The 24,935-nt window shown below is 55.3% G+C and overlaps 1 protein-coding gene across 2 annotated transcripts in view; it reads right to left on the bottom strand.

The window, feature by feature from the left end:
- TAFA5 (TAFA chemokine like family member 5) overlaps positions 1-24,935 on the bottom strand; it is a 200,324-nt gene that overhangs the window by 56,436 nt on the left and 118,953 nt on the right. The window lies entirely within an intron of this gene.

The raw sequence follows: 24,935 nt of genomic DNA on the forward strand, positions 1-24,935 counted from the left end.
TGCGCGACGGCCCGGGAACCAGGAGCTGAGAAATTAGCAAAGAGCATCGAGGCCCAGGAGAGGGGGATTTGTGGGACGGACGTCTGCACAGTGGCCGAGACTGGTAAACTCCGTGGGGTGACACGTCCCCTCTGGTCCCTGAGGCAGGCATTCCTCACTTGACAGATGAGAAAATGACTCAGAGAGGTTGAGGGGTTGCTTCAAGACACACAGCCACTAGCTAACTGCAAGACGCATGGAACCCCAAGTCGCTGGCTGCACGCTCCAGGCCACTCCCGGGACCATGAATAGCACGGGTCTCAGACTCAGGAGCTCCTCCCACGTCACGGTGAGGCCTGCTCCCCGGGCAGAGCCGCGGGGGAGCTATTTGCTCTCCGCCCCAGTAGTGCGTCAGGGAGCACGCAGCCATCGCGGAGGTCACGGCTCTCCCGCGCATCTGCGGAACACGGCTGTCAAGCGCGTGATTTAGGAAGTGTGTCCGAGCAGCCTGTGCAGTCCTCCTGGGCTGCCTGCGTCCTGGAATACCAAAGATCCTCCAGCATTTCCTAACAAACACCTGGGGCTGATGTTTCCCTCTGGCCTCCTAATTTATGGGTAATGAGCAATGACAGTTTGACTTAACAAGGTTTAGGATTTTGATTCAAACAGATAAGTTAGTACCAACTGTCCCAGCCTTTGGAAATGGTGGTTCCCCACCGTATTTATGACACAGAATATAGTCACCAGAGGCCTGTAAAGCCTGCTTGAGAGACGCTGCTGTTAATCATGGTCCCATGATGTAAAATCGCCCTCATCCAACACAGGAGTTGCTCTCTTGCCATCAGCACCATGACAAAAGGCCTCAGCCCGATTTCCTACAACCTGATGAGACGGCAGATTTGTGGGGCCGATACCCAGTAGCTCCGAATCCTGCCCCACCCCGCCAGGAGCTTCGACCTTGGGCTCTACTCCGCCGGCACAGCCCGGCCCCCCAAGCCTCACACAGGGTCCGCCCGGGGTGCGCTCTTGGGGCCCAGCCAGCTGGAAGCCTGGCCGGAGCGAACATGGCCTCCGGCCCCTTCAGTGGCCTGTCCTCCCAGGGCCCCTCCAGCAAGACCCTTTATTGAAAAGAACATTCCAACCCCCCTCCATCAGATCGCAGTGACCTCTTCTAAAGAAAAACGCCCTTGATACAGGAATTGTCACAAACACTGGATTTATTTACCATAAACACCACAATTAAGATGGCCGTCCCACCAAGTGCACAGGCCATCATTAGCCGCCAATTACGGGATTACGGGCAGCGGACGCCTGCCCCTTGAGCACGCCCAGGTCGCAGGGCATGGTCTGCGCTGCCCCGTCTGGAGGACTCCAGTGCGTAGCCTGGGGTCAGAGCCCATGCAGCCCACTCTCCCTGCCATCCCCCGTTTCTGCGATTCAGACAGGTTTGGACAGCGGGTGGGACATGCTGCCAGGCCTGGGCACACGGGGGATGGGCCGGAGGTCGCATCTCTCCATTCCCGACTAACTGAATGGAGAGACACGAGGCAGCCCGGCCTGGGGTCTGCACCATCTGGGTCCATGGCCCGAGCCCTGCCATCTCCTGGGACGGATGCTGACAGGACCCTTTCCCGGGGGTTCCTCCGCAGGGAACCTGCCCCATGCAGCCTTGGGAACCTGGGAGCACGGGCGGGTCGGTGCAGACTCTCTCCTCCAGGTGGCCTGAGACCAGATCAGGGGCCGGCGGGCTCCCTCACCCACTGGGGTGCACCTGGTGGGACGGCTCGCGGCCCTTCCAGAAACGACTGCTCACTAGCCACAGAGGCACGTCTGACTGGGCTCAAAGTGGGGGCCTGGGGTACCTACGGCCTGACCGGGCCTTGGGTTCAGTGTAGACAAGGGCAGGTGTGCTGAAACGCGGGTACCCCCTCCTTTGTAGTTCTGGAGACGGGTCAAGCCCTGCTCTGAGCACCTGGTCCATTCTCTCATCTCTAATAGCCCGAGAAAGCGGACGCCCTGGCCTCCCGCCTGTGGCCTCGCCGGGCGGGGCGCATGTGAGTCAGGGCAGGAGGTGCTGTGGTGGGGCCGCGAGGTGGAGAACGGGCAGCCCACCTGCTCACCGCATGGAGCTGTCGGCAGGGACTCCGCGGCCCTGAGGCCGCAAGCCGATTGCTTTTGTCAGCAGTCAGAATATAGGAGAAACTGAATTAAATGGGCGGCAAGATATAATGCAGTGTGAGCATTCTGAGGAGCATCAGTACTCAAGTAAAGCCTGCAAGATAAATAACATCAAGGGGAGAGGGCCAGCCCCAAAGCGGGCGTGTTATTAGTGGGGAAGACGCTTTACCAATGTGCAGCTTCACGTCGGAGCTAACGAGGCCACGGGCACGTCAAGATCCCAGTTACGGCTGGGTCAGGAAATGTGATGCTGCTTCAAGTTTCCAGGCCCTTCCTGAGTCCGCCACCTGACTCAGAGCCACCGACGCTCTTGCTGCAATACGCACTCCCTCATTGCGGGCCAAGGACCGAGGAAAAATGGCTCCATGGCAGCGGGAGCCAGCCCCAGGCCTGGTCTCGCGCACGAGCAGGCCCTCTCGGACCCCAGAGCGCCAGCTGCTGTAGAGGGCACCAGACCTGGGCTCCTTCCGAGCCTGGGACCCTCCCCTCCACCAAGCTCCTCACACAGGGCCTGCTCCCCCACCCCCAGCCAGGGACGCCCCAGTTGAAGGTGGGCAGGAAGCAGGGGTCCTGCCCCGCCTGCCCTCTGTGCCCCCAATTCTCCGGGGTTCATGTTTGGGCTTTCCATCAGGACAGCCAGTGAGGACGGAAGGATCTGGAGACTCAGCTATTCTGGGCATTTCTGCAGCAGGAATGGACTGCTCTGGGGCACATGGGGGCAAGCAGCCCAGGTCCTGTCTTCAGGGCTCAGCCTCGCCCCTCGGGTGGCTGGCGGCCACTCTGTAGGGTCTCTGGATGCACCAGGTGACCCCGTCCATGGGCGTCCGGCACCAGGTCCTGCCTGGCCATGGCTCCCCTGGGGGCCCCCACCGAGGCCGCCCGGAATCAGCAGCTCCCCCAATGCTGGTGCCTCCTTGTTGGGTGGAGAGACTGGGAGGGTGGCCTGCCCTTGGGGGCGCACACTCGAGGGGCCAACGTGGACGCACCAGCACTCCTCGCTGGCTCCTTGCCTCCCGCCTCCCTGCCTGCCTGGCTGCCCGGCATGAAGGGCCAGACAGGAAATAGAGGCAAGAGGCAGACTCCGTGCAGACTCCATGCAGCCTCCCTAGAGACCTTGAGGAGGAAGGTGCCGGCCACAGGCATGGAGCCTGGTGCCCGTGGGGACTGAGCAGGGGGCAGGCCTACTCCTGGACCCCAGCGCCCGTCCTTCTGCTATAGGGACCCTCCTTGGCACTGGGGAAGAGCCTCCGCTCGGACAGTGGGTCTTAGGACAAGTGTTCTGTGAGGTACTGACATGCTGGGTCCTTGACGTGATGCGTGTGGCCAAACCCAGTCCGTACGACACGGAGACTGAGCCGGATGTCGACTGTGGGATTTGGCCAGTGCTGGTGTGTCCACGTTGGCCCCTCGAGTGTGACACACGCAGGTGCCAGTAATCAGGGGCACTGCACAGGGAGGAGGATGTGAACCCTCTCTACTCCCTGCTGATTTCCCATAAAGCTAATACTTCTCTAAAAATAAAGCGTATCAATTAAAAACAAAAAGAAACTACCTGCTCTAGCCAGACCTCGTGAAACAAGACACAGGCCCGTTTCTCTGCAGGGATAATAGGAGAGTGCATACCCTCTGTGCAGGGCTTGGCCCTGGGCTTCCCTGCACTGGACAGAGGACCCCCCCCCGCCCAGTGTCTGTTGGGTGCAGCTTGGTCGCCCTGAGCAGCCTGACAGCCCTGGATGGGGGAGCCCACCTCACGTCTCTTCTGCCTGTCTGCCCTGCCCTCGCGGCGAGGGTCCAGCTGCCGGAGAGGCTGCCGGGAAGACCACCCCTCAAGGTGACCAGCAACCCACCCCGTGGCAGGGCCCCTAGGCTGGACACAGCACTGGGGTGTCGGGGGACCCGGGGAGCACTCCCCATTACTGCCCCGCTGCAAACCCCCCCGCCAAGAGTTCATGAAGGCAGAGGAGGGACTGAGACGCAGGAGTTCCCAGAGCTCAGTACCAGCAGGGAGGGGGCGTGAGTGCGGACAGTACACTGGTCTCGGCTCCAGCTGTCAGCCACGGAGACGGTAAGAGATGATTAGCTAATTAGGTACAATGTAATCACAGATGAGACCCATCTCTTCCATTCTGCCTCAAAAATGTATTTTAGTGCTTTACATAAAACCATTATGAGTAAAAAAGGGTAGAACTTTTCAATAAATGATGCTCGGCCTGTTGGATATCCACGTGCGGAGAACGGGATGAAATCCGAAACTGATCTCAGACCACGTGAAACATGAATCAGCAGTGGGTCACAGGCCTCTGCGTGTGATGCGTTAGGGCAGAGCCCTCGCAAGAGCCTGAGTGAGGCCCTGCGACCTTGGGAGGACATACTTCCTTAACGGGACATGGGCCACGTGACCCGGGGAGGGAAGATTGATAACTCACCCCAGTTAAAATTGCGGATTTCTGCTCGTCCCGGCTCACCGGCCAGCAACGGGGAAGGCCAGCCACAGAATGAGAGAAGAAATTAGGAGAACACCACTGCCCACACAGCCTGGTGTGCGGAATACAGAGAAAGTGCCGGCAAGTCGCTTTAACAAAGACAAACAGCCCAATAAAAATGGTGGGAGACTTGAACAGACGCTCACAAAAGACGCCACCCAGCTGCTGGACAGGCCTGGGAAATCCTGCTCCGCGTCGCGGCTCAACAGAGGAAAAGGCGTGTCCGCCGCTCCCAGGGACGTGCCCGGGAGAAACGAGCACATGCGTGTAGCAGAAGACACGTACACACGTGTTCACAGCTGCCGTATCCATAGTAGACAACACCAAGAGTGCCTAAACACCCCCATCTTCTGTTGAACGGACACATGGAGGGAGGTACCATCCTCCCGTGAGGTTCTAGAGCGCGGGAAAGTTAACAAAATGCCACTACACACACAGACGGTTCACAGACACAAGGGGAGAAGCCAGGTGTAGAGAGCCCACCCACACCCTGATTCCCCATCCGGGACTCTCTGGAGCAGGCGAATCCGTAGTTACTCTGGGGACCCACCGGGAGGGGGCCCGCATGGCTCGGCGGGGCCCGAAGCGCACAGGCTTGCGCTCACAGCGTGCGCTCACGCCGCTATGTGCTGTATCTCAGTCTTCAAAGGGAACAAACACCTGCTCTCGGTTTCTAAATCCCACGCAGGGTCCTGCGATGTTTCCTGAGCGTGGCCATGGGGGCCCCCTGGGAGTGTGTGTGACCGTGCTGGTGTAGACACACAGGGTCGCCGAGGCTACCAGTGCCGGGGAAACAGCACTTCATGAGCCGCGGTGGCGTGTGTGCAGACGGGCTGGGGCATTTCCTGGGCGTATTCAGCTTTCAGAGGCAGTGCTCAGAGGGAGACACGTCCGTGAACAATCAGCCCGCGGTCTGCGCTCACCGCGGCCGGGAGGTGATGGGGCCCGTGTTGCCTGTAGGCAAACATGAATCGCTGCGTGCTGGCTTCTGCATTCCTTCTCTTCCCGTTAGTCTCACAGGCCGGCGCTCCACGAACCCTGGAGCTCGGGAGACGGGGCAGAGGCTGGGGAGGTGACCAGTCCAGGTCACTTGGGCAGCCAGGCCCAGGGGGACGGAGCCCCACCATGGGGCCTTCAGCCTGCAGCCCCCGCCTGGCTTTCAGGGCCTGCTCCCCAGCTTACGGCCTCAGAACATGAATCCCGCACCCTTCCCAGTTACAAATACGATCTGTGTTCAATCAACCAGCTCAACGATGAGCCGAGGACACTTAAAATGACAAAAGTAAAAGCCCAACAGTGTAAAACTGTTGAGCCCCAGGCCGGGACCCTCTGGTGGGTCCTGAGAACCACCCTCGTCCTGCAGCCCTGAATCCTAGGAGCCCGTGCACCCTGCCCTCGGCTCGTCAGGCTCTGGCGGCGAGCTTGGCCGGGCCCTTCTCTGCCATCAGTCAGGTGACGCTCTGGTGTGAGCCGCGGCTGCCGGGACCCTGCCGGACATCCTGAATAATTAAAGGAGGCCACTGTTCCCCCTCAGCTCCTCCCTCCCACCACGCACAGCCCCCAAGCACAAGGAAGGCGAGGCCCTGACCTCTCCGCCCCACCTCAAGTTCCTGGAGCACGGCCCTGTCCTGTGTCCCGAGTGGCCTTCTCGTCCCTCCCTGCTGACCTGCTCACCTTCACACCCACACAGGTGAGTTGTCCACCCGCCCCTGGGCACCCACACAAGGATCCACAGTGGCACTCGCACCTGCCAGGGTGGGACCGAGTGCTCCAGGCACCTGTCTGCACCACCTGTGCGGCCTCCAGCCCTGGGTCGGGCACCTCCCTTCCCCCACAGCAAGTGCCACCACCTCGGCCTCCCGCACCGCCCATCCCCATCATGACCGTCACCAGGCTGATCTCTCCCCGCGTCCACTCCTGCTGCCCCAGATTTACTGTCTGGGGGCAGGAGAGATTTTCTAGAAGGCCGCCAGCCAGCATCTGGGCCCCCAGCGCACAGGAATCAGTCCCTGCCCTGCAGGCCTATCACAGAGACCTGCCCCTCCTCCCTCCACCGCCCCAGCCTCCCTGGAAGCCGGTGCCCGGCCTGGGGATCACGGGGAGGGGGAGCTGCGTCCAGGGGGCCCCAGAGTGACCAGGGCTGCCACTCCATCCGTGCACAGAGCCCCAGAACCGGGAGGGTGTGGGGGGACAGGCATGCTCCCCATCACCCCGATATCCCATGATCAAAGCCTCTCCCAAGATCAAAATAAAATTATTTTGTCTAGAATCTCCCTGGCTTTGATTTTTTTTCTCATCACGCAGTTTAATTGAGTTTGAAATCCCCAATAACATCAAAGACAGAGGGAGGGTTCCGTGTTCATCAAAGGAGGGCCTGCTCTGGGAGACATGGACACCGCTGGTGGTCCCGGCCCTCAGCAGAGCCCCCAGCGCACGCGGCCAGAGAGGGACGCCACCCCGCAGAGAAGACAAAAGCAGCTGAGGCCTCACACAGCACGGACAGGGTGGTCGCAGGGAGGGAAGGTGGGCAGGGCTAGGGACACCCATGCCCCACCCAGCTCAGCGCCTCCTCCATCCAGGCCCCGTGCTGTGCCCGCAACAGTGCCTGAGTCTGTCTGCTGTCCTGAGCGGGGTCCCCGCCCGGGACAGGGAGGCGACCCGTGGTGGCCAGCTTCCCCGTGCCCTCCTCCCTTGGACTCGGCCTGGAAGTGGCCAGTAGGGCTATGTGCACGCTTCTCCCTCCACGAGGTCCCTGTAGATCCGGGGCAGGGCGGACCATGGCGGCTGGGGTGCACCCCTCTGCTGGCCTGCAGCCCAGGCGGGGACCGAGGCCACGGTGCCAAGCACCGGTATGCAGCTGTGCTGGGCGTGTGCGCGTGTGGACAAGGGTACGCGCCAGAGGCAAGGGCCGCTGTGTCCCTCCTCTACACCCAGGAAGATTGGGGGACCCTTGGCATGGCTCTCAGACTTGGCCCACAACCGCACCTGCTACCCAGCAGCCAGCAAGTTCCCTGGATGCGTTGCCTAGTGACGCCCACCTGCTCCTGACAACCACGGCCCCCACCATGGCTGCAGGTGTCACCTCCTCCAGGAAGCCTTCCCTGGATGCCGCAGCCCGAGTCTGCACTTGTGTTTCCTGCTTCCCCCACCCCCACACAGATCAGCTCCAGAGCAGGGCGCCCCCCACCCCCGCCCTCCTTCCCAGAGGCGACCGAGCAGTCAGCAACCTCAGAAGAGGCCCTGCCTCCATCAGCCTGGGCAGAGCCTGGGGTGGCGGGATCCCACCACCCTGCAACGAGGCGCGGCTGCAACGTCCCTGAGCCGAGACGCTGGCCCAGGGTGGAGGTGGCCTGTGGATATGTGTGGACATCAGTGCAGACCCCCCGCCCCCTTGCCCAATTAATGCCACACGCGTCCCTGCTAATGGACCCAGTCAGAGCACGCGGGTTCCCACCCCACGCTGGGGCCCATCAGCGCCCGGTTTCCTGGAGAGCATTTCCTCAAAGATCTGTCTTCTCACACATGTTGATTGTTCTCAGAGGCTGATTAAAATGTATAAGATGAGGGAAGTCACATTATTAGCCCAGCTCTGGTTTACAGCTTTTGGTGCAGGAGTCTGACACTTGTTATGTCTAGTTTTGACTATTTTGGGTTTCTTTGAGGTGACGGTAAATGGAATTGTTTTCTTAGGATCATTTTCAGACTGTTCACCACCACTGCAGAGAAATTCGATTTTTGTATATTGATCTTGTATCCTGCAACCTTGCTGAAATCCTTTCTTAGTTCCAAGCGTGTGTGTGGATTTCCTAAGATTTTATTTACGAAAGATCACATCCCCTGTGAATTGAGAGGTTTACTTCTCCCTCTCCAGTCAGCCTTTTACTTATTTCTCCCGCCCAGCTGCCCAGGTGACAGCCTCCAGGACAATGCTGAAGAGAAGTGACGAGCACATGTCTTGTTCCTGAAATTGGGGCCAAGGCATCCAGTCTCCCTCCACGGAGGACGATGTCGCGTACGGGCATTTCCCACATGCTCTTTGTTATGGTGGAAAGCTCTCTTTTTCTCCTAGTTTGTTGAGTGTTGTTACCACCGGACGCTGTCGGATTTCATCAAATGCATTTCCTGCCGCTACTGAGAGGATCACGTGAGTTCTGCTCTTGCTTCTGTGCGCATGGCATCCCATACGGGCTTCCAGATATGGAACCAACCTCACAGCCCCAGGCGAGTCCCACTTGCTAGGGACTGGAGCCCTCCCAGTGTGCCTGTGGGTTCCGTGGGTCAGTGCCATGTTGACGACTTCTGCCTCGACACCCAGAAGGCCTGCAGTCCCCCCGATGTCTCTGCCTGATGCTTTTGGTGTGAGGGGGATGCCCGCCTCACAGAGCAAGTCCGCAGTGTGTCCTCTTGCATCTGTGTCTTTGGAAGACTTTGAGAAGGATTGGCACTCATTTGCTACATCTCTTCCCGAGTCCGTGTGTGTTTCTGGGAACGTGCCCCCTTCATCTAAGTTACGTGACGTGTGGGCACACAGTTGTTCACGGTGTTTCTGTTAACCCTTCGCGCTTCTGTGAGGTGGGCGGCCCTCTCCTGCACTCCTGAGTGATCTGAGTCCTCTCTCATCAGTGGAGCTAAAGGTTTGCTAATTTTGCTTAACTCAGAATTCTGGTCTAGTTGGTTTTCCTTGTTGCTTCTATTCCCTGTTCTAGGTATTTCCATTCTAGTCTTTATTACGGTCTGCCTCCTACTGGATTTGAGTTTAGCTTGTTCTTCTTTTTCTACTGTTCCAAAATGGGTATCTTTGTTTTGTTTGTTTTTTCTTAAAAATTTTACTTTTTTGGGGGTGGGGAATAAAGGGAGAGGGAGAGAGAGTCTCAAGCAGACTCCATCTGAGCACGGGGTCTGACGCGGGGCTCGATCTCCCAACCGTAAGATCATGACCTGAGCCAAAACTAAGGGTCGGACGCCCAACCGACTGTGCCCTCCAGGCGCCCCTGGATATCTTTGGTTTTAACATAATTTACTCAGGTATATTAATGTGACTTAATTTTTAATACTGACTGTAGGTAACAGCTCACGAGACCCCTGAACACTGAACACACGCTCTCCCAAGTCACCACAAGCCTGCTCCAGCACCCCACGGGGGCAGTTCTGGTGGACCCCACAACGCGAGCAACACCGCGGGAGGAGGGAGGGCGTCCTCATGTGGCGAAGGAGGCCTGGTCGGGCTGCCTCTCGGCTCACACCTTCTGCGGCCCCTCCACCCCCAGCTCGCAGAGACTCGTTGGTCTGCCGGGGGCCCCATGGCCACCCAGCTACATGCACACACGTGTCTAACTATACTGAAATCCTTACAGCCGGTTTTCTAGGTTTGGAAACACATAAAAGCTTTCCCCCCAGAGCACGGAGGCCTGCTGTCCACTCTATCCCGCCCGCCCCTTCAGGGGCCATGTCCTCACAGTGGGTGGGGCTGGGGCTCCGGACAGTGCTGGGCGTGGATGTGGGGCACCCTCTCTCTCACTCAGGCCTGCAGCTGGAGGCCCCCGGAACCTCGGGTGCAACCCAGGGAGCAGCCGTGGGGGTGTGAGGCCACCTCCCCAGACGCAGTGCTCAGCCACTCCGGGGAGCCCTCCCCAGCTGCCAGGCTGCACCAGGGCCCACAAGGCCCCTGCTGCCCTGTGATACCCTCCTCCTATCTATGCCTCTGTCTCCGCGCCCCACCCTCAGCCACTCCACGGCTTCAGGGAGACGCAGGTGCTCCCAGCTGGGCCCGGCTTCTCCCCGCTCCCAGAAGCACACAGCGGCTGCTGGAACAGGACTTGTTCACACAGCCCAGGTCACAGCCCGGGTCACAGCCCAGGGTCACAGCCTGGGTAACAGCCCGGAGTCACAGCCCAGGGTCACAGCCTGGGTCACAGCTTGGGTCACAGCCCGGAGTCACAGCCCGGGTCACAGCCCAGGGTCACAGCCTGGGTAACAGCCCGGAGTCACAGCATGGGGGCCACAGCATGGGGTCACATGCTGGGGTCACAGAGTGGGGTCATAGCCTGAGGTCACAGCCTGGGGTCATAGTGTGGGGTCACAGGCTGGGTCACAGCCCAGGGTCACAGCCCGGGTCACAGCCTGGGGTCACAGCCCAGGGACACAGCCCGGGACACAGCCCAGGGTCAGAGCCCGGGTAACAGCCCAGGGTCATAGCCTGGGACACAGCCCGGGGTCACAGCCCAGGGTCACAGCCCGGGGTCACAGCCTGAGGTCACAGCCTGGGGTCACAGTGTGGGGTCACAGCCTGAGGTTACAGCCTGGGGTCACAGTGTGGGGTCACAGGGTGGGGTCATAGCCTGAGGTCACAGCCTGGGGTCATAGTGTGGGGTCACAGGCTGGGTCACAGCCCAGGACACAGCCCAGGGTCACAGCCCGGGTCACAGCCTGGGACACAGCCCAGGGTCATAGCCTGGGACAGAGCCTGGGGTCATAGGCCAAGGTCACAGCCTAGGTCACAGCCTGAGGTCACAGCCTGGGGTCACAGTATGGGGTCATAGCCTGAGGTCACAGCCTGGGGTCACACTGTGGGGTCATAGCCTGAGGTCACAGCCTGGGGTCACAGTGTGGGGTCACAGCCTGAGGTTACAGCCTGGGGTCATAGTGTGGGGTCACAGGGTGGGGTCATAGCCTGAGGTCACAGCCTGGGGTCATAGTGTGGGGTCACAGGCTGGGTCACAGCCCAGGACACAGCCCAGGGTCACAGCCCGGGTCACAGCCTGGGACAGAGCCTGGGGTCACAGGCCAAGGTCACAGCCCGGGGTCACAGCCTAGGTCACAGCCTGAGGTCACAGACTGGGGTCACAGTATGGGGTCATAGCCTGAGGTCACAGCCTGGGGTCACACTGTGGGGTCATAGCCTGAGGTCACAGCCTGGGGTCATAGTGTGGGATCACAGCCTGGGGTCACGGTGTAGGGTCATAGCGTAGGTCACAGTTGGCTGGGTGTGTTCATACCACTTAGCTCAGCTGTGCCCAGGGCACTCTCTCCCCTCGCACCAGGGCCTGGAAAAGCCCGGAAACTCCCCCTGCCCCGCCAGCCAGGCTGCCATCTGGTGACACACAGCCTCTGGTGTGAGTGCCAGCACCCTCTCTCTCCTTCACCCAGGCCCCAGTGTTCCTGGGGCTCTGCAGTGGGGGACCCCAGCAGAGTCTGGGATAGGAGAAGAGCCCTCCGCAGCGACAGGCTGATCTTCTGATCTCTTTCCATAAATATCAAGTGGCCACACGGCCGGCCGCTGTGTGGTTGTCCACAGTCAAAGGCAGTAGGTTCTGGAAAATGACTGGTTTGCTCCCTTCCAGTAACACAGGACTCACAAAGCAATGGGCCGGCAGCAAGAGGCCAGTACACCTGTGGGTGCAGCCAGTGGGGGCCACGGCCCCAGTTCGTTCCTGATCCCGGACCCTGCCTGTGTACCCGGCCGGCCTGGGGCTGGCAGCAGCCCCATGCACCCCTTCTCCCCGGCAGGGCTGCTGCAGGGGCCTGAGGTGCTTACCATCCCTCGGGCTGGGCCTTTCTGCACACCGTCCCCACCTTCCTCCCTAAAGAAGGACAGAAGATGGGGGGACCTGCCGAGAGCCCATCTGTCTACATCCTGCCTCCTTTCCCAGATCAGACCCCTGCTGGCCCCCCAGCCTCCCACCTGATGGAGAAACAAGGTACCAGCTGCCCTTCCCAGGTCCAGACCTCTGGCCCGGCCCTCCCTGCTCCATGCAGTCTCCATAAAAGGGAGCTGCCCTCCTCCTCTGGGCCCCACAGCCTCCTCTGGGCACCACCAGCCAGCTCCAGTTCCCCCTCATCCTGGGAACACCCCATCCCCTCCACCAGCATCCAAATGGCCTCAGGGTGCTTCCCCTTGGCTTTTGTTCCTGAGCCCCTGGGCTTCCCTCCCCCTACTCAGCCAAAGGGCTCCCCAAGTGCAGGCTTGAGCTGCTCCAAGTGGGCCTGGACGCCCCCGCCGCCCGCATCCGGAGAGGCCGGTGCTGAATGGAGGCACATCCAGCGTAATCCAGGGTGTGCTGAATCTAACAAAAACAGACGTCTACTTGAGTGCCTTCTAAAGGCTTGTTTTCCAGTGATGTATTTTCACCGTGTCTCACAAACATCAGCCCTTCTCCACCAAGAGCCTGGGAAACGGCAGTCTACTCCAGCCTCTCCCGGCCGACCGTCTCCAGCCGCAGGACGGCCCCCGTCCCACCCCGCTGTCCTCGCCACCAGGGTGGATGGGGCAGTGCTGGCCCCGAGCCTCCCGCCGGCCCCGCCAGCCCATCTTCACCCTGGGAGGCTGCGAGCACCCCCACACCGTGAGTCACACACCCTACAACTCACCCACTTGGAGTGCGTCGCCCCGTAGTCCTTCGTGTGTGTTCGGGGCTGTGCCCCCACCGGTAGTTGAGAGCACGCTCACCACCTGGGACAGCCCGGTGCTCGCTGCCTATCGCTCCCCGTCCCGCCCGCCCGCCAGCGTCCCTGCACCCACTCATCTGCTTTCATGCTCTACGGATCTGCCTGTTCTGGACACTCGTGTCAACGGACTCACACCGTGTCTGTCCTTCTGCGTCCGGCAGCTTTGATTCGGGGTCCCTCCACGTTGTAGCGCAGGTCACTCCTTCTTACGGTTCAATCGTGTTCCATTACACGGACACACGCTCGATCACTCATCCACTGATGGACATGTGGGGAGCTTCCACTCTTGGTCCAGCAGGTTTACGGGGCTGAGAACATCCGTGTGCAAGGGTTCGTGTGGACACACATTTTCTCTGCTCTTCAGTGAGCACCCGGGGTTCCACGAGGGACGGAACGGCCCGGCCGTGTTATGTGCAAATCCTCTCTCCCCTCTCGTGGGCTGTCTTTCCTCCTTCCCAGTGGTGTCCTGCGAAGCACGTCCCGAGTGCCGGGAGCACACAGAGAATCAGGACCCTCACGCGCCGCGGGTGGGAAAGCAGAATTGTGCAGCTGCTTTGGGAACCGGTCCAGCCCAACGTCGAGCTGTCACGTGGCCGGGCCACTCCATCCCTCGTGGAACCCTTATCCATTCTCCTCTCTCTCATTGCTCATGCTTTTAGTGTCAGATCTAAGAATCCTTCACCAAACGCAGATCGTGAAGATTCACCGTTTTCTTCTACGACTTCTACAGTTTCCATCTCTGATTCATGTCCCGTTAGCTTCCGTCCACGGCGGGGGAAGGGGTCCAGCTTTGCTGCAGTGCATGTGGCTACCAGCGGTCCCGGCACCTTTGTCAACAGTCAGCTGACAGAATTCGTGCGGGTTTATCTCTGGACCTTCACCTCCCCCCCGACGGAGGACCCCATGCTCTGCAGCACCCATCTGTGCACAAACCTTTCCAACGTCTGCCCTGCTCTGCGTGTCGTCGGCAGGGCACCCAGGCCGCACCTGGGACACGGGTCTCACCCACTGCTGGCAAGAACGTACGGGGGATGCTGGTTCCTAAAGTCGGGTAAAGCAGGTAGGGGTTTAGAAAAGGCGTCAACACGTCGTACCTCACGTGCAGAATTGACAACCTCCCATTTGTGGATGAAGACGGGGGCTCAGCCTGCCAGCGCACAGGGAACTGCAGATGAGACCCTCCACTCCATCCCCGGGACTCCTGGCACCCCAGGCTCCCCTGGAAAGGAGGGGCATATTACAAGTTCTGAACTTCCCATGAGGGCACATGATGTGCCCTATTCCCCATTCAGGAATAAAGGGCAAGGTCACCCCTGGAAGACAGGTGGGCTTCTCGGCCAGGGGGGCCTGGCAAGGATGTCGGAGAGCCTGGCTGGCCGGGCACTGACGGGACTGGTCACTTCCTTGGAGCCTCTCCAGACAGAGTGCCAACCCTGGCCACCCTCCTGCCCCTTGGCCCTCACCAGAGGCCTGCGTGGAGCTCAGACACTGGGCCCCCACCCCAGGCTCCCAGGGACATCTCTCCTTTCCCCCCACGGCTGGGGGCCAGGCACCACCTCCTTTCTTTACTTTTTTTTTTTTTTTTTTTTTTTTTAATTTTTTATTGTTATGTTAATCACCATATATTACATCATTAGTTCTTGGTGCAGTGTTCCATGATTCATTGTTTGTTCACAACACCCAGTGCTCCACGCAGAACGTGCCCTCCCCAATACCCATCACCAGGCCAACCCATCCCCCCACCCCCCTCCCCTCTAGAACCCTCAGTTTGTTTTTCAGAGTCCATCATCTCTCATGGTTCGTCTCCCCCTCCGACACACTCCCCTTTTCTTCCTCTCCTGTTATCTTCTTCTTTTTCTTTTTTCTTAAAATATGTTGCATTATTTGTTTCAGAAGTACAGATCTGTGATTCAACAGTCTTGCACAATTCACAGCGCTCACCGTAGCACATACCCTCCCCAATATCTATCATCCAGCCACCCCATCCCTCCCACCCCCAACCACTCCAGTAACACTCAGTTTCTTTCCTGAGATTAAGAATTCCTCATATCAGTGAGGTCATGTGATACATGTCTTTCTCTGATTGACTTATTTCACTCAGCATAACACCCTCCAGTTCCATCCACGTCGTTGCAAATGGCAAGATCTCATTCCTTTTGATGGCTGCATAATATTCCATTGTGTATATATACCACATCTTCTTTATCCATTCATCTGTCGATGGGCATCTTGGCTCTTTCCACAGTTTGGCTATGGTGGACATTGCTGCTATAAACATTGGGGTACACGTACCCCTTCGGGTCCCTACATTTGTATCTTTGTGGTAAATACCCAGTAGTGCAATTGCTGGATCGAACGGTAGCTCTAATTTCAACTGTTTGAGGAACCTCCATACTGTTTTCCAGAGGGGTTGCACCAGCTTGCATTCCCACCAACAGTGTAGGAGGGTTCCCCTTTCTCCACATCCCCGCCAACATCTGTCGTTCCCTGACTTGTTAATTTTAGCCATTCTGACGGGTGTGAGGTGGTATCTCATTGAGGTTTTGATTTGGATTTCCCTGATGCCAAGCGATGTTGAGCACTTTTTCATGTGCCTGTTGGCCATTTGGATGTCTTCTTTGGAGAAATGTCTGTTCATGTCTTCTGCCCATTTCTTGATTGGATTATTTGTTCTTTGAGTGTTGAGTTTGATAAGTTCTTTATAGATTTTGGATACTAGCCCTTTATCTGATACGTCATTTGCAAATATTTTCTCCCATTCTGTCGGTTGTCTTTTGGTTTTGTGGACTGTTTCTTTTGCTGTGCAGAAGCTTTTTATCTTGATGAAATCCCAATAGTTCATTTTTGCCCTGGCTTCCCGTGCCTTTGGCGATGTTTCTAGGAAGAAGTTGCTGCGGCTAAGGTCGAAAAGGTTGCTACCTGTGTTCTCCTTTAGGATTTGGATGGACTCCTGTCTCACGTTTAAGTCTTTCAACCATTTGGAGTCTATTTTTGTGTGTGGTGTAAGGAAATGGTCCAGTTTCATTCTTCTGCATGTGGCTGTCCAATTTTCCCAACACCATTTGTTGAAGAGACTGTCTTTTTGCCATTGGACATTCTTTCCTGCTTTGTCAAAAATAAGTTGACCATAGAGTTGAGGGTCCATTTCTGGGCTCTCAATTCTGTTCCATTGATCTATGTGTCTGTTTTTGTGCCAGTACCATACTGTCTTGATGATGACAGCTTTGTAATAGAGCTGGAAGTCCGGAATTGTGATGCCACCAGCTTTGCTTTTCTTTTTCAGTATTCCTCTGGCTATTCTGGGTCTCTTCTGGTTCCATACAAATTTTAGGATTATTTGTTCCATTTCTTTGAAAAAAGTGGATGGTATTTTGATGGGGATTGCATTGAATGTGTAGATTGCTCTAGGTAGCATTGACATCTTCACAATGTTGATTCTCCCAATCCATGAGCATGGAACGTTTTTCCATTTCTTTGTGTCTTCTTCAATTTCTTTCCTGAGTATTTTATAGTTTTCTGAGTACAGATCCTTTGCCTCTTTGGTTAGATTTATTCCTAGGTATCTAATGGTTTTGGGTGCAATTGTAAATGGGATCGACTCCTTGATTTGTCTCTCTTCTGTCTTGTTGTTGGTGTATAGGAATGCCACTGATTTCTGTGCATTGATTTTATATCCTGCTACTTTACTGAATTCCTGTATGAGTTCTAGCAGTTTTGGGGTGGAGTCTTTTGGGTTTTCCACATAAAGTATCATATCATCTGCAAAGAGTGAGAGTTTGACTTCCTCTTTGCCGATTTGGATGCCTTTGATTTCTTTTTGTTGTCTGATTGCTGTGGCTAGGACTTCTAATACTATGTTGAATAGCAGTGGTGAGAGTGGACATCCCTGCCGCGTTCCTGACCTTAGGGGAAAAGCTCTCAGCCTTTCCCCATTGAGAATGATATTCGCTGTAGGTTTTTCGTAGATGGCTTTTATGATATTGAGGTATGTACCCTCTATCCCTATACTCTGAAGAGTTTTGATCAAGAAAGGATGTTGTACTTTGTCAAATGCTTTTTCTGCATCTATTGAGAGGATCATATGATTCTTGTTCTTTCTTTTGTTAATGTATTGTATCACGTTGATTGATTTGCGGATGTTGAACCAGCCTTGCAGCCCAGGGATAAATCCCACTTGGTCGTGGTGAATAATCCTTTTAATGTACTGTTGGATCCTATTGGCTAGTATTTTGGTGAGAATTTTTGCATCCATGTTCATCAAGGATATTGGTCTGTAATTCTCTTTTTTGATGGGGTCTTTGTCTGGTTTTGGGATCAAGGTAATGCTGGCCTCATAAAATGAGTTTGGAAGTTTCCCTTCCATTTCTATTTTTTGGAACAGTTTCAGGAGAATAGGTATTAATTCTTCTTGAAATGTCTGATAGAATTCCCCTGGGAAGCCATCTGGCCCTGGGCTTTTGTTTCTTGGGAGATTTTTGATGACTGTTTCAATTTCCGTAGTGGTTATAGGTCTGTTCAGGTTTTCTATTTCTTCCTGGTTCAATTTTGGTAGTTGATACATCTCTAGGAATGCACCCATTTCTTCCAGGTTATCTAATTTGCTGGCATAGAGTTGCTCATAATATGTTCTTATAATTGTTTGTATTTCTTTGGTGTTGCTTGTGATCTCTCCTCTTTCATTCATGATTTTGTTGATTTGGGTCATTTCTCTTTTCTTTTTGATCAGTCTGGCCAGGGGTTTATCAATCTTGTTAATTCTTTCAAAGAACCAGCTCCTAGTTTCGTTGATCTGTTCTACTGTTCTTTTGGTTTCTAGTTCATTGATTTCTGCTCTGATCTTTATGATTTCTCTTCTCCTGCTGGGTTTAGGCTTTCTTTGCTGTTCTTTCTCCAGCTCCTTTAGATGTAGGGTTAGGTTGTGTATTTGAGACCTTTCTTGTTTCTTGAGAAAGGCTTGTATTGCTATATACTTTCCTCTCAGGACTGCCTTTGCTGTATCCCAAAGATTTTGAACAGTTGTGTTTTCATTTTCATTGGTTTCCATGAATTTTTTTAATTCTTCTTTAATTTCTTGGTTGACCCATTCATTCTTTAGTAGGATGCTCTTTAGCCTCCATGTATTTGAGTTCTTTCCGACTTTCCTCTTGTGGTTGAGTTCTAGTTTCAAAGCATTGTGGTCTGAAAATATGCAGGGAATGATCCCAATCTTTTGGTACCGATTGAGACCTGATTTGTGACCTAGGATGTGATCAATTCTGGAGAATGTTCCATGGGCACTAGAGAAGAATGTGTATTCCGTTGCTTTGGGATGGAATGTTCTGAATATGTCTGTGAAGTCCATTTGGTCCAGTGTGTCGTTTAACATCTTTATTTCCTTGTTGATCTTTTGCTTAGATGATCTGTCCATTTCAGTCAGGGGGGTGTTAAAATCCCCCACTATTATTGTATTGTTGTCAATGTGTTTCTTTGCTTTTGTTATTAATTGGCTTATATAATTGGCTGCTCCCATGTTCGGGGCATAGATATTTACAATTGTTAGATCTTCTTGTTGGATAGACCCTTTAAGTAGGATATAGTGTCCTTCCTCATCTCTTATTACAGTCTTTGTTTTAAAATCTAGTTTGTCTGATATAAGGATTGCCACCCCAGCTTTCTTTTGGTGTCCATTAGCATGGTAAATGGTTTTCCACCCCCTCACTTTCAATCTGGGGGTGTCTTTGGGTGTAAAATGAGTCTCTTGCAGACAGCATATTGATGGGTCTTGTTTTTTAATCCAATCTGATAGCCTGTGTCTTTTGATTGGGGCATTTAGCCCATTTACATTCAGGGTAACTATTGAAAGGTATGAATTTACTGCCATTGTATTACCTGTAAGGTGACTGTTAACTGTCTGTTGTCTGTGTTCGTTTCTGCTCTTTGCTGCTTTTAGGTTCTCTCTTTGCTTAGAGGACCCCTCTCAATATTTCTTGGAGGGCTGGTTTCGTGTTTGCAAATTCTTTTAGTTTTTGTTTGTTCTGGAAGCTTTTGATCTCTCCTTCTATTTTCAATGATAGCCTAGCTGGATATAGTATTCTTGGCTGCATATTTTTCTCGTTTAGTGCTCTGAAGATATCTTGCCAGTCCTTTCTGGCCTGCCAGGTCTCTGTGGATAGGTCTGTTGCCAATCTAATGTTTCTACCATTGTAGGTTACATATCTCTTCTCCCGAGCTGCTTTCAGGATTTTCTCTTTGTCTCTGAGACTCGTAAGTTTTACTATTAGATGTCGGGGTGTTGACCTATTTTTATTGATTTTGAGAGGGGTTCTCTGTGCCTCCTGGATTTTAATGCCTGTTTCCTTCCTCACATTAGGGAAGTTCTCTGCTATAATTTGCTCCAATATACCTTCTGCCCCTCTCTCTCTCTCTTCTTCTTCTGGGATCCCAATTATTCTAATGTTGTTTCGTCTTATCGTATCACTTATCTCTCGAATTCTGCCCTCGTGATCCTGTAGTTGTTTCTCTCTCTTTTTCTCAGCCTCTTTATTTTCTATCATTTGGTCTTCTATATCGCTGATTCTCTCTTCTGCCTCATTTATCCTAGCATTTAGTGCCCCCATTTTTGATTGCACCTCATCAATAGCCTTTTTGATTTCGATTTGGTTAGATTTTAGTTCTTTTATTTCTCCAGAAAGGGTTTCTCTAATAACTTCCACGCTTTTTTCAAGCCCAGCTAGTATCTTTAAAGTCATGATTCTGAACTCTAGGTCCGACATCGTACTAATGTCCGTATTGAGTAGGTCCCTGGCTGACGGTACTACCTCTTGTTCTTTTTGCTGAGGTGATTTCTTTCGTCTTGTCATTTTGTCCAGAGGAGAATAGATGAATGAGAGAACAAAAGGCTAACAGGTTTACTACGTCCCCAGCAAATATACTGTATACAAATCAGAAAAGACCTGAAACCAGGGGAAAAGAAAGGGAAAGAAAGAAAAAAGAAAGAGAAAAAGAAAAAAAAAGAAAAAAAAGATAAAAACAAAAACAAAACAATTCAAAAAAGGCAGAATATGATCAAATATGATCAGGCTAGTGCATAGATCAGTGCCACACACTAGATTTTGGGCGTATTTTGGTCTGTTAGAAAAAAGTGCCTCCTAAAATTTTAAAGGAAGAAAGACATATATGTACAAAATAAGGGTTGATACAATGAAGGGATGGAAGATGACTGTAAAGATGAAAATTATAAAAGATTTTATAAAAGGACTTGGTAAGATAAGTTGTTTGAAAAAAGAAAGAAGATTTAAGGAAAAAAAAAAAAAAGGAAAAAGGGAGAGAATGTGATCAGGCAGGAGACTAGAACAAAGCCATACACTAGTGATTTAGGGTATATTTTGATCTGTTAGAAGAAACTGTACCTCAAAATTTTAAAGAGAGAACAACTTATATATATATGCCAAAAACAAGGATAACTACTATGAAGGGATAAAATATGACTCTAAAAATGAAAAAAAAAAATTTTTTTTTTTTAAAAAAAGGGATTTATAAGATGTTGGTTGAAAAAGGGAAAAAGAAAAATAAAAAAAAGTCAACAAAAATTAACTTTGATGAAATAATGAATCATGGTAAAAAAAAAAAAAAAAAAAAAAAAAAAGAAGCCATGAATCTATGTGCAGTATTCCCCTAGCGCTGGAGTTCTCCTATTCTCCTTGATCGATCAACTTGGTCTTGGCTTGCTGGCTGTTTGTGTTGATCTTCTGGGGGAGGGGCCTGTTGCTGTGGTTTCCAAATGTCTTTGCCGGAGGCGGAATTGCCCCGCCCTTGTCGGTCCGGGCTAAGGAAGCTGCTCCAGTTTGCTCTCAGGAGCTTTTGTTCCCTGCAAGCTCTCGGCACAGCTTTGGAGGACCAGGGCGAAAATGGCGGCCTCCCAGTCTCCGCCCGGAGGAGCCGAGAACTCAGGGCCCCACTCCTCAGTGCGCCCCCAGAGAAAAGCAGTCACTCCCGTGTCCCCGGTCTCCGGCCGCTCTCCATGCTCACCCGGCCTGTGATCGAGCGTTGCTATCTCTGGCACCCGACCCCGCTCGGAGTCTCCAAATCCAGCAGATCCCTGCAGTGCGTTCCCGCACCGCTCCTCCCCGGGAAGGAAGGGGAGTCTCCCCGGATCTGCTGCTTGTTGGGTCCTTGCTGGGGGAGCCGTGCCCCGACTGGGCCGCAGATCACAGTTTATGGCAACCCCGAGCTGAGAGCCCGCGACTCTGCTCCGTATCTGCAGCCGGCTTCCCCGCCCCGACACCTGGGAGCTCTGCCGCACTCAGGCACCCCCGGTCTCTCTGTGACCCCAAGGGTCCTGAGACCACACTGTCCCGGGAGGATTCCACCCCCCGCTTAGCCACTGCAGCGACGTCCCTCCGCCGAGCCAACTTTTAAAAGGTCCGATTTTGTGCTCCGCGGCTCTAGCACTTGCCAGAAGCGGCCGGCGGAGGCCCCTCCCCCGCCGTCTATCCTCCCGAATATCGCCTCGGATTCACTTCTCCGGACGTCCTACCTTCCAGTAAGTGGTCGCTTCTCTGTTCAGAGAGTTGTTGCTACTCTCCTGTTCGATCTCCTGTTGAGTTCGTAGGTGTTCAGAATGGTTTGATCCCTATTCAGCTGAATTCCTGAGACCAGACAAAATCTAGGTCTCCTACTCTTCCGCCATCTTGCTCCGCCCCCCCTCCTTTCTTTACTTTGATTCCTTTCAAAAGTTTCATGAGAAGCCAGCTGATGGGAGGAAGAGCCTCCCCATACAAAGACAGAGGCTGCTTCCCTGAGAAGGACCACGGGCATCGGTGGCTTCCTGCTGCCTGCCGAACAGGGCTGCGGTGTGGGGCCAGGGCCCCGGTCCTCGCTACAGCCCTGCGGAAGCAACGGGCCTGCATGTTCCTGCCGACAGGGTGAGGGGAGCCCGGGGCTTCACGGAGCCACCACCGCAGGTGGAGGCAGCTTGGCCCGGCGCACCCGGACAGCACGGACTGCGCTGTCCATGACAGGGACAGCCCCGGAGGCAAGCTGGAGCGCCCGTGTTTGTGTTGAGGATGCACGGCCTTGCAGAGAGGACTGCCGTTTGTTTCAGAGCCTCCTGTCCCACACAGGTCTAGCGGGTCACAGCACTGCCAAATACAGGCTGGGGAGATGTCCACCCAGAAAACACCTGGGGTTCAAAGATGCAGCCAAGAGTTGCCCCCTCCTTTCAGGAAGAAAAGCTTCCCTGGCGAGCTCCTCTTCATTCCTCAATACCCTGCCCAAATCCTCCCTTGCCTCACCAGTGCCCTGGACAGAAAGAGACAACTGTGCTCTGGGGTCTCACAGTCCCTGCCCCACCATCTGGGCCCCAACCCTGCAGCAGAGTCAATTCCCCCCGGAGCACACACTGTACCCAAATAAATGAATGAATTAGCAACAAGTCAATTGCTAAATGAACAAACAGGTGTGCAAACGCTGGTGTGCGCCACTCGTCCAAGCTCCCCTGTTGAACGAACAGTAGGGCCAGCCTAAAACGTCCCAGTTCAAACCAGGCTCACACGGATTCCAACCAACCCAGTAAGGCTCAAGTCTTCTCTTTCACAGCCACCACCACACGCGAGGAAGCTTATGCACACAGAGCAGGGAAAATAGAAGAGCAAAAATTAAATTAGGTGGCAGCCAGGAAAATGCCCACCGTGCAGAATACGAGCCAAGTAATTTGTCTGGCCTCTCCTGGAAGCAGCCAGGTTTTAATTTGGGTCCCTGGGACCCGGCTCCTGAGGCGCGGGAAGGCTCACGGGAGAGGGGCAAGAATGTGGTTTCAGATGAGCAGACTCAGATTCAATTAGTTATCAATTCTGACCCCAAATCTCCCCACAGGCTCACGGGACTAATGAGGAGAGAGGCGGGGACGCGACTGTGAGGGTCCGCCTGGGCCGCGCGCCCCTCGCCCGGCCCGGGGCAGAATCTGTCAGTGTCAGCAGGGAGGTGTGCTCGCCTCACGGGCAACCTGCTCCAGTTTGGGGAGCCGGACGGGGCGGGACGCGCAGGGACAAGTGCAGCTGGGAAGGCCAGCCCAAGCTCACCCAGAATCAGGCTTGGCAGCACGGAGGCCCTGAATCCATAGCCGCGTGTAGGAGCCACACCCCTGCTGGCTCAGGCACACGCCTCCTCCCGGATGCCCACGGATAGACGTTTCTCATACGGACAGACAAAACAAAGCCGGCCCCCATGACGAGCGCCAGATGCTCGAGACGCTCCCACCTGCCTCTGGCCCCCGCTTCCCCAGAGAGCCCTTCAGGGCGTGGAGGCCAGAAGGCAGCCGACGCGGGGCCTGGGCGGGGGGGGGGGGCGGTCAGCTGGGCGCCTGGCTGGGCCTCCAGGGTATTCTGGGTACCGCAGGACCCCCTTGGCCAGGCGGAGACGCCAGCTCAGCCCCAAAGGTGCCCCGGGCATCTGGACTGGGCGTGGCTGGGCTGGGCCTGCTCCTCCCTCCCCTGCCCTGCCAGAGGCCCAGAGGGGCCGGAGCTCCAGAGCAGACTCGCTGCCCCTCCATGATCCCAGATAGTCCCAGGACAGGGGATCATCGGTGATGCTGGAGGCACGGGGACCCCAAGCTGACCAGCCAATCAGTCTCCACCCCCCAAGGTGGCCTTGTGGCTCTACTCTTGCCTTCCCCGGGGACTTTCTGACTTTGGGGGCCACCCTGGGGCCCGCCTGGCCTGTTAGAAACCTGCCCCCAGTGACACTAGGGTCTTCACTCCCAAAGCGGCCCCACCACCGAAGCAAGTGAATTTCCAAGCTCATGTGCTCTGAGCCCTGAAGGTGTCCCAGCCCCTGCTCGGCACCTGCTGTCATTCCTCAGGTGACCCTCCCGAGGGCTGCGTGTGTCTCAGGGTCATAGGTCAGCAGGAAATGGGCTCCCAAGCAAAGGCAGCTGAACCGGGGAGGCACCCAGAGCCCCATGCAGAGGCTGCTGGGGCATGAAGGGCACGGCTGACCGCTGGGACCTGGCCGTCTTGTCAGGCTGTGACCACACCTCCTACAGGCCCCGAGGAACCAAGGCCTCAGCACACCCCTGCGTGGGGCCCCCCACCCCAGGGAGCCCACAGCTGCTGTCGGCCTGGCCACAGGAGCCCCGCAAGGCTGCCTGCTCTGGTCACAGGGCTCTGGGCAGAGCCCCGCCTGCCTCTGGTGCTCCCAGCTCATGGGGAGGCCCCGCTGTGCACCGAGGGTGCCCGGTCTCACACTGGACAGCCCACAGCGGCCTCCTCGACCAGTGCACGTGCCCCAGTGCATTGAGGGCTTCCTTGCACTTTTCCGAGAATGTCTGTGATTCTGTTTCAAAGACAGTCCCCAAAGGTACCGCCTCACATGAGGCGCCTTTCTGAGCTCTATTCTGCAAAGACGTTAGCATGGCGCATCTTGGCAGTCGGACAGCCTGACTTTGGTGGCCGTGGGGACACCATCACCACCTCCTGCCCGCCCGAGGGGGATGGGGCCAGCCCGCGGGTGCCTGTCGCCTGCCAGACCTGAAGCAGGAGAAGCCCACCCCCTGCACGCAGCCTCAGCGAGAAGCCACAGGGGACGGACATCACCGCGTCCCCAGCCACAGCGGCGGACAGCATGGCCCGGGATCTGCTCCCTCTGCCCACGGCAGCACCAAGGGGCCAGGAAGTCCCGCAGGCCTGCCCGGGACCCTGGCTTCCCGCCACCCACAGCCCCGCGGACACCACGCTGCAGACAAGCCAACGCTGCCCGGGGAGCAGTCACCCCATGGGGACTGTCCAGCCCTAGGCCTGAGCAGGAGAACAGGAGGCCTCTGCAGACATCCCGGGCCGGGGTAGGGGTGGGGTGGGCTGTGTCGGGCGGCACCTC

The sequence above is a fragment of the Zalophus californianus genome, chromosome 9, assembly GCF_009762305.2.
Source record: "Zalophus californianus isolate mZalCal1 chromosome 9, mZalCal1.pri.v2, whole genome shotgun sequence".
Lineage (NCBI taxonomy): Eukaryota > Metazoa > Chordata > Mammalia > Carnivora > Otariidae > Zalophus > Zalophus californianus.